The following is a 16,775-nucleotide window of genomic DNA, read 5'->3' as shown; positions in this document are numbered from 1 at the left end:
TCTTTCCGTATATTGCTGTTGGTTTATATAGTGGCCTGCTGTATTTTGCGTAGTATGTGTGTCGTAGTTCGTTTCTGTGAGATCTTTGTTAAGTTGCTGTGTTTCGTGCAGTGAGGTGCACTTATTTTCTTTTCGTTAGTTGCGTGAACAGTGTAATAGTAGCTGCAGTGAAATTTGTGTGTTCATAGTACAGTATCGTTGCGATAGAAAACCGTGCCGTTAATGATTCACCGCAATCTACAGCGACACCTTATTGTTCAGCAGAGGGATTTCGGTACCTCGCCGGCCTACATCGCCTACCGTGAAAGAAAATATGACAGGTCAATGGGAAGTCCCACTGCGGAATTGCTTTCCATTTCTTCTAGTACAGCCCCTGTGGGATGGATAGGAGTGTTATCTTGGGGAGGTCTACTCGTTCCATCGGAAGAATGGTAAATCAAATAAAGGAATTTAAGCTGGTGTGAGTAATGGATATAATAAAGCAGTAAAAGAGGATACATTTAGGCGCAGGGATTCTTAGGTAAATAGATAAGAAGATGACTAATGGTGTTATTACTTATGCTATTCGAGGACGGTTATAACCTCCAACGATATTCCGCTGATATCCCGCAGAATGGCCAATTGACGTCTCTCTTGCTTTCTACGCAAGGAACAACCACGAATTTATAGGAATGATGAGGAAAATGGCAATACGGTACTTCCCTGCTGCAAGCAGTCAGAGACGTTGCCATGGTAACCTGTGTGTTCATTGTCGGTCTGTCGGTCACTCAATGCGGAGCATGATACCCGCAAAAAATAGTATATTTCTCCGTCATTTGAAGAGTAGGGTAAATTATGAACATAATGAAAGTTGTTGATAAGGAAGGGACGTGTCACATACGGTCCACTGAGAAAATGGACCATTCTTGTTTTCCTATAAACGCCCCGTATATTCGAAGATTTAAAAATGATATGCATATCGAAACCTTCCTCGGGATTAGTACTGTATACTCTAAATATGAAGTTTGGTTCAGATCCATCCAGCCGCTTCGCCGTGATGGTGGAATAAACAGACAAACAGGCAGACAAACAGACAAACAGACCGATTCGGTCTTCACTTGACCTAAAAGGGAAAAATATCTGAAAAATTTGCAAAACAAACGAAATTACAGACAGCGGACCCCCTGCAACTTTATGTATATGGATTGTACACAGAAACAGTGCTCCATATTCATTTGTCTATTATTAATGGCTACAAAGATTGTAAAATTAATGTTCTTAAAATGCACATTTACAGGAGTGCAATATAGCGCAAGAATATATAAGTCCAATATATCACTAAGTGCTAATGATAGGCCAATGTAATTTGCCATATTGTTTTGGTGTGGAATTGTCTTAATCGTGAACTACAGTTATGAATGTAGCTCTTTGCTTATGAAAAATAGGTAATGAAATATTCAACAAAATTTCACAAAATCTGAATAGCCAAATTTGTAATTTCCTACAAAAAGCTATTTTCATCAAATATCATGATTTTGGTGTACCTACATGCTGTGAGTAGTAGCTGTTAAATTATAATTCATGTCTCACATCAGAAGTTTTCGAGTTTACCTTCCGACAGCTCGGAGTGAATCGCCAGCCTTAAAAACATTGCAAGGAGTAAACTGTCATAAGAAATTAAATATTAAGTATAACCAGTAACTAATGAACTGATAACACTCTACAATGTTCATTCATTGCACATGATAATATCTGTCTACCTAGAATAAGAGTTTCCGTTCAAATTATGATGGCAAATATAATGAATAATCACAACCTTACTATGGTCACCACAGACACAAAAGAGGAAATAGCAGTGTTGGAATAAAGAACAATTAGTGCAAAAATGAATGGGAAACAGGTGAATTGCCTAAGATGTGCAAGTGAGATTGTAATAGTTGCTGACAGCTCAAAGTAATTAAATGAGTAGAGTATTTGTGAAATCCTCTCTAAGTGGAACCTCATAGTAAACGCTAAGACAATTGTTATAAGCATGACAAACCAAATAACTGGCTTTCAAATAAAATCTGGAATCACAGAAACTGAACACGTTAGCCAACATTATAATATAATAATTATTGTCACCAGCAACCTAGAGGTGAAAAAAAAGAACAGACATTGCTAAGGAAGCCTTCAAATGCAAGAAGATATCTACAAAGCAGCAAGTACTTAAACACTGGAAAAAGGTATGCATTTGTGTAGGCCTGTGTTTGGAGTGTACTTCAGTGCCAATGTTAAAGCTGCACTCCGGAGAAACACGAATACAACGATTGGTAGCACCAGTGGTATGGATGTAGAGGAGAATGAACGGGTTAATTTGGACACAGATCAAGAATAACATCCAGGTTCTCCAAGAAATAGGTTAATTAATGTGAATCTTGCGTTAAGGGAATGGCTCTGAGCACCCATCGTGGTGCAGAGAGGAGACTGATGGTAGTACGAGGAGAACAGCTGGATTTCGAGTACATCACCAGCCCAGGGCAAGGAAAGAACGTTTACCAGTATATCATCTGTACAGAGATGATATGAATTTTGAACTTTGTTAATAAACTCAAAATTTAAATGAATCATTTCAAGGAAACCTGTCTCCCTCTGTAAGCACTCCATTCTGAACCCATACACGTCCTGCGTCTGCTCTTATTCTCGCCATAGACTAATTACGGCAATTTACTGTTACAGTATGTTGCTTGAAAAGTATAAATAATTTAAGATATTTAATCCCGAAGAACTGTATGATGATCAAGGAAAGGAGATTGATTTTCTCCTCATAAATTCCTATGTCAGAGTTTTTGGGATTCAACTGTAACGGTTCAAATCCCGTTACAAGATGATATCTGTATTTTTATTATTTTATCTGTATTATTATTATTATTATTATTATTATTATTTACTATTATTATGTCCGTATTATTATGTTATCTGTGATATTGTTACTATTATTGTAATTATCCGTTTTATTCAATTCGATTTTGCAATTGCCTGTTGCTTGCAAGATTGTACTTAGATGTCTGCATATATACGTATGTGTAGAGTAACACTCAATACCTGTACAGTGAGAATTGTTGTATATATCAGAGATTGGGTGTGACGTTGGGACATTGTGCAAGATTAGTGGCGATTCTGCCAAGTCATCGCCGCGCCATGGCTACGGCATTGTATTTATTTAGATATGCGCTCACGGAGTTAGCCGCCTCCGGGCTATTTCACCACTGTATGTAATATTTGCCGCGTTGTGGGAGTATGTCATGGTTATTTCTGGAGATTACGTAGCTGTGTCAACCAACGTCTATATAAGGTGGGTGCATATTGTAGCGTCAGTCATTAGTTATACGGATGCAGTACAGTGAAGTAGTATACTAGATCAAGAGGCCTTAGTTGGTCAGTCAACCAGTGTGAACGAGAGATGGTGAAGACTCAAATTATTGGTCATTGAGAGAGTGAGACCAAATTGTTGGTCCGTCACTTAGTGGAAGACACGGACGCAAGGGCTTACCATGAAGTCAGAGAGGGCAACCCTGGACCTGCCAAGAGGTCATACCATATTGACTTACAAAGAAGTCAGATGATATGGAGAAGAAGCAGTCACAAGGATGTATCACCAAGTTAGGCGTGACACATCTACAGTAAACACCAGATCAAAGGAATACGTCGTAATTACACTAAAAGTGTTGAAGGTACAGTCAAGTGAATCAGTGAGGGAAATATTTCGTATAAACTGTTAAATGTCCGGTCAAGAAGAATTCAAATTCATGCCTAGTTTCTTTCAGTTGCAATGTCATAATTTCATATTCTCATCTGTTTTATCGCAACAAGACTCACTATTTTTTGATATATTATTTAAAGAATATATATTGTTCTATCAAACGAATTTATAGTTTCATTTCATTGACAGTAAAATATCTTAACCTCAAAATTAATGGGGAAACCGAACGCCAATCTCCTTTTCCCAGAACTTATATGGTATGTTGTTAAAAGTAAGCTTATTACCCCACACCCTAGAGATAGTCAAGAGTCTCATTCTATTATTGCTGTACTGAGTGACAGCTGGCGCCCTTCAAATAACGTATGTGTAAGTAAGCAGGTAACAAGTAAGTGTGAGTACAAGGTCCAACAAGTGTGTATTTGATTTAATGAATGTTAATTTTCATAATTTCCATGTTAAATGCAGATATTTCAGATTTCCCATTATAAATGCAGACTTATATAATATTTGTAAAATTTAGTCAAACGGTTTGGAAACTCTTCAATGTGGCTCCGCAACGTGGTGCACGAATAAATTCAGAATTTGGTCTGAATGACAGGATATCATAGGTTCATTTGGGAAGAGTATGCACATTTAAGCCAGCGGAAGTATTACCGGTAAATGTTAGGAGTGTAACTTTGTGATATATATTTGTATTTTGGGGATATGTCAAGGGATTTGAAGAGGGAAATTAATTTGAGATCGCGTACTATTACTAGTGAACCAAAGATGGACAAGGAAGACAATAACAAGTCATGTGAGGACGAGGTCATTGCTTCTGCGGACATCCAAGGTGAAATTCAGAGTAGGGAACAGATGAATACAATGGAAACTTCTGAGGTAATTCAGGAAAGTGCAGAAATTGAGAAGCACACTGAAACTCAAAAAGAAATCGCGGGGGGAATGAACCAAGATTCTATCAATTTAATGATGGCCAGATTTACCGAGATCATTAGTGAAAATAATAAGAAAGAGATGAAAGAATTAATTAGTAATAGTAATGAAAATAGCAATAAACGAATGGAAAAGATGAGTGAAAATAATAAGAAAGAGATGAAAGAATTAATTGATAGTAGTAATGAAAATTGTAATAAACAGATTAACTCTCTAAGTAGTAAAATGGAACAAGTAATTAGTAGTAACGAAAATAGTAAGGAAGAGATGAAAGAATTAATTTGTACTAATAATGAAAATTGTAATAAACAGATTGACTCCATAAGGAGTAAAATGGAAGAAATGATTGGTAGTTGTAATGAAAATCTTAATGTGATCAATGATAAAATAGATGGGTTAAGTGAATCACTAAATTCTAAAATAGATACTAAGATAATAGAGGTAACTAATCAAATATATACGTTAGAAAATAAGTTAAATAAAGAGTGTGTTGACCTTAGAGAAGAAATGGATTCGAGTCGGAGCGATCTTCATACTCAAATTGAGCAGGTCAAAGGAACATGTACAGAGAATATCAAAGAGTTAAGTAATAAGATTTCTAGTAATCGGGAAGAAATTCACGAGATTGTAGACAAAAGAATAGACAAGATCCTTAATGCAGTGGGGCAAGATATGAGGGAATGTGTCAGTAAGGTGGAAACGTTTGAAAAAGAGCTTGGGCAGGTCAGAGAACTAAAGAATAAACAAGAAACATTGTCGCAGAAGGTTACAGAGAAAGAGGAAAAATTACAGGAAGAATTGAGAATAATGAAAGAGAATGCGGAGAGAGTGGCGGAAGAAAAAGTTTTGAATTGCCAGAGGATACTTCGGCAAGAAATGAGAGAAGGTCAGATTACCAGAGAAATAATAGTAACGAGTGGTTTATACAATAGAGACCAAGATTTGCCTAAGTTTACTGGAAAACAATTTAATCCTATGGAGTTTGTAACATTAGTTGAGAAAAGATTTGCAAGTAAGTTGAGGGATAATATTATCGAATGGGAATACGTGTTAGAGACCTTGTCTAATTCCTTTGTCGGTGAAAGTAAAACCTGGTTTCAAGTGTACCGTAATAATATGTCTAATTTGGAAGAATTTAAAGAGAAGTTTATTAATAAGTTTTGGGATGAGAATGTTCAGGGTCGTGAGAGAGAACGGATTATGTTTGGTAAATATAGACACCAGGAGGGAGTGTCTATGACAGAATACTTTCTGGCACACGTGCTTATCTGGAAAAATCTTAATAGTATTGGTTCAGAAGTTGATATCGTAAGGATTATGTTAAAACATTATTCTGATAGGATTAGGGAAGCTGCGTGTATGCAGAACGTCAGTACTATCAAAGAAATGGAGGTATTGCTAGATAGTTTTCAGGCTCTGAATAGTAGCATAGGTGGTAATCGACCACACAGTAGAACTGTAGAGGGAGCGGGAAACAGGTCAGATAATTATCAGAGGAGAGGTAACAATTATGATCAGACGAGGGCTAATCGGAATTTCAATAGTGATAGAGGTCAGCAGAGTTACCCGAGACAATCCGACAATGGGAGGCGTGGGGATTTGAGTCATAGAGATGAAAATAGGCCTAACACGAGTGTTATCCAGGATCCATCATTGAGCCAGCGCACTTTAAACTCTCAGCGGACTGCATAAACAGGTCACGTGAACAGTCCGAAGGTAAAAGTTGTCAAAAACAGGTAGGTAGTGTAGATAATTGTGTAGTAAAAGTTGATTTAAGAGAACAACGTGATTGTGACCTAAGTAGTGATAAGTCAAATGTTTTAAGTGATGACGTAGTCATAGGTAATAAAGTAAGAAATAGTAGTATTAATTTAGATACAAGGAGTGATTTGTTAAGCGATGTAAGTAGTTATAATACTGAGGATATAAGTAGTGAGGTAGTGACTCCGACGATAGAAATTATTATATGGAGAAGAAAAGTGAAGGTAGTATTAGACTCTGGTAGTGAAAGGTCATGTATTAGCTCCAAGCTTTACGAGGAAATTCTGAAAGAAAGTCAGGATATAACAGAGATTCATGTGAGGCAAACCTTCATTATAACAGCGGTGGGTAGCAAGTCACAGAAAGTAAATAAAATGATAGCGGTACCAATTACGATTGAAAATGAATGTAACTTTCAACCATGCCTTGTTGTGCCAAATCTGGTGTATTCAGTTATTTTAGGAGCTGACTGGCTTACAAATCATGGAGCTAGATTAGACTTTGATTCGGGTAGTGTGTGTTTGTCCTGGGGGAAAACTAGCAAACAAGTATGTGTGTATTATGAAGGGTCTGAGGTAAGTGGTGTTGATAACGTGTGTTCTGGTAAAGGTATTAGGGAGGTGAGTGAAGGTGTTCCCAGTGAGAGGAGATGTTTTGACGTGTGTCACTTGTCTATACGGCAGGATCCAAGGGATAGTCTGTATGAGACAGTGGCGAGAAGTAATTTGAGTGAATTACAGGAGGAGCAGTTGTGTTCGATGTTAGGTGAGCATCGAGATGTATTTAGTGATAAGCCAGGAAGAACACATGTGTATGAACACAAGTTTGTTGTACGTGACCATTCATCATTTGTGGGACCTAAGTACCCCATTCCACTTAAATATGCTAGTGCTGTCGAAGAACAGATAAACGTTATGCTGGATTACGGAATAATTGAACCATCTTGTAGCCATAGTATTAATCCTTTAATTATCGTTGCCAAGAAGGATGGGTCAGTCAGGCTGTGTATTGACGCCAGGCTTATGAATCAGAGGATTGAGGCAGATCAACAGAGGCCTGAAACAGTGGAAGAACTCATTCAGCGTTTTGAAGGGAAAACATGGTTTTCTATCATGGATTTGTCGTCTTCATTTTGGCAAATTCCCCTCAGAAGAGAGGACAGACCTCTCACAGCTTTCGCATATAAGAATTGTTTGTATCAATTTGCTAGAGTCCCTTTTGGTACGAAAACCTCTTCCGCAGCGTTGATTCGTGCTATGTCTAGAGTTTTAGGTCGGGATACAGGGGATTTTGTTACAATGTACATTGATGACGTAGTAATAGCATCTCACACTTTTGAAGAACACATGGAACATTTGAACATAGTCTTACAGAAAGTTAGAGAGGGAGGCTTCACATTAAAACTGGATAAGTCAACATTTTGCACACAACAGATTACATTTTTGGGCCACACTGTATCTGCACAGGGGTTAAAACCAGAACAAACGAGATTAGAGAAGATTAACAACACGAGCACTCCACGTAATAGTAAACAGTTAAAATCATTTTTAGGGGTTTCTAATTATTTTAGACGTTTTGTCATCCAATATGCAGCGTTGTTAGAGCCATTCAGAGGCTTATTGAAAGGTGGAGCTAAATGGAAGTGGACAGTTGAACATGATGAGGCATTTCTTAGGCTGAAGAAAGGTTTTAATGATGCCGTTATGTTAAAATACCCTATGCCTGATCGCGAGTTCGTACTCATGACCGATGCGTCAGAAAAGGGCATTTCCGGATGTTTGTGTCAGAGGGATGACGAAGGAAATTTGGGTATTGTTTCTTTGGCGAGTCGGGGACTCAGCTTGACTGAAAAAAGGTATACCATCACGGAAATTGAGTTCTTGGCTATTATTTATTCATTAAGCAAATTTAGGATGTATGTATTAGGAAATAAGTTTGAGATATGGACAGATCATCAGGCATTAGTATTTATTAAGACATGTAAGTTAACAAGTAATAGAATGACAAGGTGGATTTTAGCTATCAGTGAATATGACTTCACTATTCGACATATTAAAGGTAAAGATAATGTCTTAGCCGATTTCCTCAGCAGGAATTTATCAGGTAATACGGAGTCCAGGTATGTAGATATCAGAGAAGGAATACTGGTATGTGTGGGTAATGTGACGGACAATATGACAGAACGAGATCGATTACGTCATCTCATGGTGGAACAGGAGAGGGATGATGAGATGAATGTTATCCTGACCTGGTTAAGAGATAAGGAGGCAGATGTTCTTGTGAAGAAAGGTAAACATGAATACAAACTAAGTAGTAGTTTCCTGTCAAGAAAGTGTCATTCTGGAGAATTTAAAGTTTGTGTACCAAAGGCATTACAGGAAGACATGATTTGGTATTATCACAAAGAACTCGGTCATTTTGGGGCAAACAAGGTTCTTTATGCTATTCAAGGGAATTTTGTGTGGAAGAATATGGGAAGGAGTATTAGGAAATTACTTGCGACCTGTGATCTATGTCAACGTAGTAAGCATCCTAACAGAACGTTAGAGGGTCCACGGCAAGCAGTCATTGTAGACAAGCCAGGCCAACTTATATGCGTAGATCTGTTCGGGCAACTAGTAAAATCTCGGTATGGATACCGGTATGTGTTCGTTTTGATTGATGCCTTCAGCAAATATATCAAAATGTATCCCCTGAGAAAAGCTACGGGAAGGGGTTGCCTAAAGCAGGTTATTGACAGATATATTCCTGAGTTTGGATGTCCACTCAGAATATTATCAGATCACGGGAGTCAGTTCAGTTCAAAGATATGGACTACCAAGTTGAATGAACTGGGTGTTAAGGCCATATATTCGTCTATTCGATACCCACAAGGTAATATGGTCGAGCGGGTCATGAGAGAGATCGGGAGAATATTCAGAGCATACGTACATGATAAGCACAGTTCGTGGTTTTCACGACTGGGTGATGTAGAACGATGGTGTAACACTACGTTACACGAGTCTACGGGATGTACGCCGTATGAAATTCATTTTGGTAGGAAGCCAACCGATCAAATTGCAAGTATGCTAGGCTTAGACTTGGGAGAGGGAAAATCTAAGGATTATTATATCCAGCTGGCTAGGGAAAATTTAATCAAAGCAGGCAATAAACGTATTCGCCAGCAGAAAAGGGCAAAATTGGACGAATTCAGTTTGGGTGACAAGGTGCTACTTAGAGTTCCATTCCCATCATCTGCAGAGGCGGGAAATATGTCTAAATTCTTTCTTTTGTATCAGGGGTATTTCACTATTGTGAGCCGTATCGGGAAGTGTGTATATTCCTTAAAAGATCAGGAAGGGAAGATTGTCGGTACTTACAACATTAAGAACTTAAAGAAGTATTTCACGTGAGATTTGTTGAAATAAGAGTAAGATGATTATATTTTGTGAGAAACTGGCAAAATAAAACTAACATCTGCGATTTGCGTGTGCACCAAGTGTCGTATTGGTGTATTGGAAGAATAAGTGCTACATTGTCATGTACTGTGTGACAAAAAGAAACAACGGAGAACAGGACATTGGACAGTTATCTCCGATAACAATATGCAAGAAAAGTTCTCATATAAGTGAATTTTCACAAAATATTTTGATATGTTAAAAAAAGGAGAAGAATGTTGTATATTGATTGAAAATTATTTGTGTGTGTTAAATGAAGGGCTATGCTCTTGTGAATTGTATGAGAATGGGACACTGGACAGTTAACTGCGATGACAATGTGCGAGAAAAATTCTCATATATGTGATGTATTATAAAATGCTGAAAAAGAAAATTATTGTTGTATACTCATTTAAAGTGTTTATATGTGTCAGTGTTATATATATAATTTTGTTCATAAATCATTCGATTCTTTGTTCTTCGATTTATTTATGAGGGAGGCGAAATGTAACGGTTCAAATCCCGTTACAAGATGATATCTGTATTTTTATTATTTTATCTGTATTATTATTATTATTATTATTATTATTATTATTATTATTATTATTATTATTATTATTATTATGTCCTTATTATTATGTTATCTGTGATATTGTTACTATTATTGTAATTATCCGTTTTATTCAATTCGATTTTGCAATTGCCTGTTGCTTGCAAGATTGTACTTAGATGTATGCATATATACGTATGTGTAGAGTAACACTCAATACCTGTACAGTGAGAACTGTTGTATATATCAGAGATTGGGTGTGACGTTGGGACATTGTGCAAGATTAGTGGCGATTCTGCCAAGTCATCGCCGCGCCATGGCTACGGCATTGTATTTATTTAGATATGCGCTCACGGAGTTAGCCGCCTCCGGGCTATTTCACCACTGTATGTAATATTTGCCGCGTTGTGGGAGTATGTCATGGTTATTTCTGGAGATTACGTAGCTGTGTCAACCAACGTCTATATAAGGTGGGTGCATATTGTAGCGTCAGTCATTAGTTATACGGATGCAGTACAGTGAAGTAGTCTACTAGATCAAGAGGCCTTAGTTGGTCAGTCAACCAGTGTGAACGAGAGATGGTGAAGACTCAAATTATTGGTCATTGAGAGAGTGAGACCAAATGGTTGGTCCGTCACTTAGTGGAAGACACGGACGCAAGGGCTTACCATGAAGTCAGAGAGGGCAACCCTGGACCTGCCAAGAGGTCATACCATATTGACTTACAAAGAAGTCAGATGATATGGAGAAGAAGCAGTCACAAGGATGTATCACCAAGTTAGGCGTGACACATCTACAGTAAACACCAGATCAAAGGAATACGTCGTAATTACACTAAAAGTGTTGAAGGTACAGTCAAGTGAATCAGTGAGGGAAATATTTCGTATAAACTGTTAAATGTCCGGTCAAGAAGAATTCAAATTCATGCCTAGTTTCTTTCAGTTGCAATGTCATAATTTCATATTCTCATCTGTTTTATCGCAACAAGACTCACTATTTTTTGATATATTATTTAAAGAATATATATTGTTCTATCAAACGAATTTATAGTTTCATTTCATTGACAGTAAAATATCTTAACCTCAAAATTAATGGGGAAACCGAACGCCAATCTCCTTTTCCCAGAACTTATATGGTATGTTGTTAAAAGTAAGCTTATTACCCCACACCCTAGAGATAGTCAAGAGTCTCATTCTATTATTGCTGTACTGAGTGACAGCTGGCGCCCTTCAAATAACGTATGTGTAAGTAAGCAGGTAACAAGTAAGTGTGAGTACAAGGTCCAACAAGTGTGTATTTGATTTAATGAATGTTAATTTTCATAATTTCCATGTTAAATGCAGATATTTCAGATTTCCCATTACAAATGCAGACTTATATAATATTTGTAAAATTTAGTCAAACGGTTTGGAAACTCTTCAATGTAAACATTGATTCACTTATTCACTTGACTGTACCTTCAACACTTTTAGTGTAATTACGACGTATTCCTTTGATCTGGTGTTTACTGTAGATGTGTCACGCCTAACTTGGTGATACATCCTTGTGACTGCTTCTTCTCCATATCATCTGACTTCTTTGTAAGTCAATATGGTATGACCTCTTGGCAGGTCCAGGGTTGCCCTCTCTGACTTCATGGTAAGCCCTTGCGTCCGTGTCTTCCACTAAGTGACGGACCAACCATTTGGTCTCACTCTCTCAATGACCAATAATTTGAGTCTTCACCATCTCTCGTTCACACTGGTTGACTGACCAACTAAGGCCTCTTGATCTAGTAGACTACTTCACTGTACTGCATCCGTATAACTAATGACTGACGCTACAATATGCACCCACCTTATATAGACGTTGGTTGACACAGCTACGTAATCTCCAGAAATAACCATGACATACTCCCACAACGCGGCAAATATTACATACAGTGGTGAAATAGCCCGGAGGCGGCTAACTCCGTGAGCGCATATCTAAATAAATACAATGCCGTAGCCATGGCGCGGCGATGACTTGGCAGAATCGCCACTAATCTTGCACAATGTCCCAACGTCACACCCAATCTCTGATATATACAACAGTTCTCACTGTACAGGTATTGAGTGTTACTCTACACATACGTATATATGCATACATCTAAGTACAATCTTGCAAGCAACAGGTAATTGCAAAATCGAATTGAATAAAAAGGATAATTACAATAATAGTAACAATATCACAGATAACATAATAATACGGACATAATAATAATAATAATAATAATAATAATAATAATAATAATAATAATAATAATAATAATAATACAGATAAAATAATAAAAATACAGATATCATCTTGTAACGGGATTTGAACCGTTACACAACGACTAGTTCTACTGAGGGATATGTAGAAATCAGTCACAAGATTATTTAGACAAATCATCTACTAAGGTACACAAAAGTTGCTGTCATCTTTAAGATAGCCAGATTGGAATAATAAGAATAAATAAAAACAGAGAAACCAGTGTCCAAGTAAATACTCCGTTAATATATGTGCGTGTCTGAATGCTATTGTATGTTCGATCGTCAGCCCTATGGTTGTTTGGATCCTCAACAGCTCCGCCATCAGCTGTCATAGATGGCCTAGGCATCACTACGGAGGCGTACAAGGGAAGTGGAGACTGAGGTAGTTTCCCGTTGCTTTCTTCGCCGATTCACAAGTTGCTGTTACAGATCAATCCGCCGAGCCCACTGAAATGCATGCATCTTCCGAACCTATGAGCAAAATGAATGCTATTAGTGTGCTGATTTCGGATAACCAGTTGTTGCATTTGCCGTGTGTTCTTATGTGGAATTTCTCAACTTCACTTGTTCTGACATGGTGGAAGATTTCAGATCATGTTGAAGATAGGAATTTTTGGGAGGTAAAATAATTTGATTGCATTCCAATGATGGACATTGCATAGCTACACTGATGGAGAGTTTGTAGATGTAAGGTTTAGAGTATTTGAATACCGTGTTACTGTGTAGTGAAAACAAAGGTGAAGACAATAAAATATGAGAAAAATTAAATCTTATATAATTGTAATAGAAAATGTAAATTAATAACCACGTGTTATTTAAACCAGGATATCGCTAGTGAGCAATGCTCTTTTAAGACGGTATTCCTATTAGAATAAAATGACATGAAGGTAATGAGAAGACTGTATTAAAGTTTGGTGGTAATGACTATTAATATTAATTTTTTTCGCCGAAATAAGATTAATAATCAAGCCATGAAAATTAGAGAGCTTAATAATCAATTAAAATAAATTAGGCTAATATAATTCGTTGAAATAATGAATTCTTAATTGATTATTGTGATAATAAACACCGATAGTTAATTATTGACGTAAATATAAGAAATATTAGAATATTTACTTGATAATCATGTCAAATAAAATTTAACAAATAAGAAATAGGCAATAGTATTCAATTAATTAATTAAGAATTAATTAGCAGATTACATTAAAAATACATGAAAGTTGTAAATATGAGTAATGAAGTTAATGATTAACTACGATATATTTAATGTACAATTTTGAAAATCAGTGAACTTATATCATTAATAATATGTATGTATGTTGTTTTTTTTCGCTAGTTGTTTTACGTCGCACCGACACAGATAGGTCTTACAGCGACGATGGGACAGGAAAGTGCTAGGAGTGGGAAGGAAGCGGTCGTGGCCTTAATTAAGGTACAGCCCCAGCATTTGCCTGGTGTGAAAATTTGAAACCACGGAAAACCATTTTCAGGGCTGCCGACAGTGGGGTTCGAACCTACTATCTCCCGAATACTGGATACTGGCCGCAATTAAGCGACTGCAGCTATCGAGCTCGGTGTATGTATGTTCAGTCCGTCAGCGCTAACGCTGGTGGGATTCTCAAAAGCTCTGCCATCAGAAGTCATAGATGGCCTAGATATCACTGAAGAGGCGTACTAGGGAAATGAGGACTGAGGTATTTTCCCGTTGCTTTCCTCACCGAGACAGAGTTGCTATTATATATCATTCTGCAAAGCCCACTGAAATGCATACTCCAACCGACCCTATGAGCGACATTTTCATACCATCCATAGCAGGGACTGGCTGCATAAGGATTGGAATTAATAACATCGTTCATACCCCAGTCACTTGCTTATTTTCAAAGCCAAGGATAACACAGAGAGAGATCTATGAACGTAACAAAATTACTCTAGCCTATATCAGAAGATATAGTGCACTGTAAACACTAGGTCCTGCCAGCAAAGGCATATTAATAATATCAGATAGATAGATTTAAAATTCAAATTTCAAAATTAGGAATGATTCGGTGGAAAATCGAAGATTTAATTTGTTTATTAATTTTGATACAGTCAAGCATCATGCTGTGATGAACTGAAACATTATTTCTGAGAAAGCTAACAAATTTTGATGAAAATCAGGAGCATTTAGAATCTTAAGGAAACTTAATATGTTATTTAGGTTACTATCCAATAAATGTCATTTTAATTTGAATTCCAGTTCGTAATCTGTCGTATGGAAATTCAAGGGGAAAGGAATCGACGACAAAATCAATGAAAAATTTGTACAGGTGTGATTTCAAAGACAAAAAGTTAATTAACAGCCATTAATTTTTGATTAAGCAATCGTATTGCTTTGTGATTTAATTAATGTGAAGTTTACGTGGATTCATGTGTGTGTCATTTGCCACGTGCCTATCTTTATACTCCTCTAATGCCAAAAACTTATGAGTCTAATAAATGCCCTCTTATATGTTGGGAACATTACGCTTCAGTTCTGAACCTAGATTCTTGTGTGTCATACCTTAACTTACGGGAATTGCGCTCTGTTTACTCTACAGTACGATTTTTATTGTAATAGTTGCACTGTACTTACGTTGCCGCAAGGTTTCGTAGATTGTTGCTGAAACAGTAGAACAAAAATGCATTTTATATATAAAATTCGTACTGATGGTGGGTTGTACAACCTGTGACAATAAAGTTAGGTGGATAGTTCGGTACTATCAACATAGATCAACAGTGCACGACAGTGACCTTACTGTCCTTCGAAATATTCCCCTCCCATAACTATGCACTGGTGCGATCGGCGAAACATGTCCTGGAAACTTTGCAAGAAGGCTTACTTTGGGATGGTGTTCAAAAGCATCGTCACGTTTCGTTGGATGTCAGGAATATCGTAAAAGTCTCTTTTCTTTCAACGCGAGTTTGAGTCGTGGGTAATCCTGTGAAACCTATAAACGTGCCTGCTTCTGATCGTCACTCAAGTGGTGTGGCACAACGCGAGAACATGTTATCCTCTTCCCTAACTTCAAGGTAACGATTTTCCGCACGGAATCAGGTTAATCTGCAGTGCATCTGCTATCATGCGCATAGTTAATCGCCGATCGTTCGTGAATAATATCCTCACCTTCTCAATGTTATCGTCACTGACGTCGGTCGCCGGTCTTCCCCTACGGGGGTTGTCAGAAACACTTTCCCAGCCTCCTTGAAAACGGACGAACCACACGTACACACACTTCAAGGACAGTGCTTGATCTTCATAAACACGTACCAGCATCGCAAGCGTTTAAAACAAAACTGTAGAATGATCTCTTGGTCGTTCATGTTCCTGTTCGCAGTTCAGAACCAACGCACTAAACACGCACTGGGTCAAACAGGTCATACAGGGCACACACACGATGCTCAACTGAATAACGTTGGGAGCAGGTGGCCAAAACCTGCTGCTACGCAGGTGCAGCGTTGTGTGTCGCCTGTGTTGCCGAATCGATCCTTCTGACTTCATTAACCGAACTTTATTGTCACAGGTTGTAAGATTCATTTTCAAAATATCTTAAATGGTAGCATCAGACTTGAAGGACAGATGATCTGTACTGAATGCGTGCAAACAACAGAAAAGTGAATCTAAAAATATCTCATGCAAAGAACGTACCAAAACAAGGAAAATACTGAAAGCTGTCACCTTAATTCCGTATAAATATAAAATAAAAGCTGTCTCTGTACATTAATAAGAATTGCTGTATCGGCCGTGTACGCAGTTACAAGGAAATGCACTTTTTAATTTACCGTCATATGTCTGCCTGTATGTATGTATGTTCGGATATCATGCGAAAATGGCTGAAGGGAATTGTAATGAAAATCGGTATCTAAAGCCGCGAAATTATGCACTACAATCTACGATACAAATAATGTTATACATGTTGTGTGAAATGGTAATTTAGGGGAATCTCTAAAACGTAATTCTCAAATATTTATGTTATTAGTGGTCCTATCAATAAATATTACTTTACTACAATTACATTTCTGATCATTTATATTTTATACATTTTTGCCGTACGGCTATGATATCAGAGATATTAATGAATTTCTTTTTTTGTTGCTAAGTCCAT

The 16,775-nt window shown here is 37.4% G+C and overlaps 1 long non-coding RNA gene across 1 annotated transcript in view; it reads right to left on the bottom strand.

The window, feature by feature from the left end:
- Window positions 1–16,775, bottom strand: part of LOC136886399 (uncharacterized) — a 47,013-nt gene that overhangs the window by 7,179 nt on the left and 23,059 nt on the right. The gene's annotated exons all lie outside the window — the stretch shown is intronic.

Source organism: Anabrus simplex, chromosome X, assembly GCF_040414725.1.
Source record: "Anabrus simplex isolate iqAnaSimp1 chromosome X, ASM4041472v1, whole genome shotgun sequence".
NCBI classification, from domain to species: domain Eukaryota; kingdom Metazoa; phylum Arthropoda; class Insecta; order Orthoptera; family Tettigoniidae; genus Anabrus; species Anabrus simplex.
This window is presented reverse-complemented; position numbering and strand designations above follow the sequence as displayed.